Source organism: Perca fluviatilis, chromosome 14, assembly GCF_010015445.1.
Source record: "Perca fluviatilis chromosome 14, GENO_Pfluv_1.0, whole genome shotgun sequence".
In the NCBI taxonomy this organism is placed as follows: domain Eukaryota; kingdom Metazoa; phylum Chordata; class Actinopteri; order Perciformes; family Percidae; genus Perca; species Perca fluviatilis.
In genome coordinates, this window is record NC_053125.1 from 34,444,875 (window position 1) to 34,447,374 (window position 2,500).

The following is a 2,500-nucleotide window of genomic DNA, read 5'->3' on the forward strand; positions in this document are numbered from 1 at the left end:
AAAGAACCATTTTTTTTTTTTAGAAGAGTGTAAATCCAGTGTGGAGACCCTACATCTATCTTAAAGTGTTACTGTTACTAGGACAACCGAAGGGCTGATGTCATATGTTCATATGTCTTCCATCCATCCATGTGTCTCTTAGTGTTTCCTCCGTGGCGGTCAGAGGTCTCCACCCTCCGACTCCACCGTCTCTGGCTTTGTACAAACTGCCTTAAATTATTGTTAATGATTGAGCCAATAAAGTTTTGAGATTTTAATACATAATTTTACTTTCACAGCTGTGTTCTATTACGTCATCAAGTTATGTACGAGTGTAACGTCGAAGGGTTATTGGGTTCTTGTTTGTTTATAAAAAGTCTTTACACACAGAGACACAGAGACATACACACACACAATGACACAATAAAAATAAAAAAAAAAAAAAAAAAAAAAAAAAAAAAAACAGACACTGACATACATATACACACACAGAGACACACATACACACACACAGAGACACACATACACACACACAGAGACACATATACACACATATACACACACACATATACACACACACAGAGACACACATACACACACACAGAGACACATATACACACATATACACACACACAGAGACACACACATATACACACACAGACACTGAGACAGACACACATATATATACACACACACACAGAGACACATACACACAGACACTGACATACATATACACACACAGAGACATACACACACACAATGACACATACATACACACAGACACACAGAGACATACACACACACAATGACACATACATACACACACAGACACACACACAGACATACACAGACACACACACATAGATACATAGAGAGAGACATACATATATACACTAATTCTACAGAATATTGTTTTTAAATTAACTTTATTAACTAAACATTTGTGAAAGCATCGCAAACACGCTTCAGATGTGTGTAGAGTACGTCAGTTATTAGTCGTGTAAAACCATAGATATAGAACAATAGATAGGACATGTAATCATAGACATAGAACAATAGATAGGACATGTAGCCATAGATATAGAACAATAGATATGACATGTAATCATAGATATAGAACAATAGATAGGACATGTAGCCATAGATATAGAACAATAGATATGACATGTAGCCATGGATATAGAACAATAGATAGGACATGTAATCATAGATATAGAACAATAGATAGGACATGTAACCATAGATATAGAACAATAGATATGACATGTAATCATAGATATAGAACAATAGATAGGACATGTAGCCATAGATATAGAACAATAGATATGACATGTAATCATAGATATAGAACAATAGATAGGACATGTAGCCATAGATATAGAACAATAGATATGACATGTAATCATAGATATAGAACAATAGATAGGACATGTAATCATAGATATAGAATAGATAGGACATGCCACAGATATTAGAACAATAGATATGACATGTAATCATAGATATAGAACAATAGATATGACATGTAATCATAGATATAGAACAATAGATATGACATGTAACATAGGATATAGAACAATAGATATGACATGTAATCATAGATATAGAACAATAGATAGACATGTAGCAATGGTATAGAACAATAGATATGAGTAACCAAGATATAGACAATAGATATAAGAATGAGCAATAGATATGAGATATAAACATAGATATAGAACAATAGATATGACATGTAATCATAGATATAGAACAATAGATATGACATGTAATCATAGATATAGAACAATAGATAGGACATGTAGCCATAGATATAGAACAATAGATATGACATGTAATCATAGATATAGAACAATAGATATGACATGTAATCATAGATATAGAACAATAGATATGACATGTAATCATGGATATAGAACAATAGATATGACATGTAATCATAGATATAGAACAATAGATAGGACATGTAATCATAGATATAGAACAATAGATATGACATGTAGCCATAGATATAGAACAATAGATAGACATGTAATCATAGAATAAAACAATAGATATGACATATAATCATAGATATAGAACAATAGATATGACATAAAGCCATAGATATAGAACAATAGATATGACATGGTAGCCATAGATATAGAACAATAGATATGACATGTAATAGATATGTAGTACATAGACATGTAGAAATATAGAACAATAGATAGGACATGTAATCATAGATATAGAACAATAGATAGGACATGTAACCATAGATATAGAACAATAGATATGACATGTAATCATGGATATAGAACAATAGATATGACATGTAATCATAGATATAGAACAATAGATATGACATGTAATCATAGATATAGAACAATAGATAGGACATGTAATCATAGATATAGAACAATAGATAGGACATGTAACCATAGATATAGAACAATAGATATGACATGTAATCATGGATATAGAACAATAGATATGACATGTAATCATGGATATAGAACAATAGATAGGACATGTAATC

General features: G+C 31.2%; 1 protein-coding gene across 1 annotated transcript in view; it reads left to right on the forward strand.

Moving 5' to 3' along the window:
- plod3 (procollagen-lysine, 2-oxoglutarate 5-dioxygenase 3) overlaps window positions 1-264 on the forward strand; it is a gene marked incomplete at its 5' end in the record, with an annotated part of 16,983 nt that extends 16,719 nt beyond the window's left edge. The window contains one exon of the mRNA XM_039821946.1: window positions 1-264. This exon is cut by the window's left edge and continues 968 nt beyond it.
- Window positions 265-2,500: the final 2,236 nt, after the last annotated feature.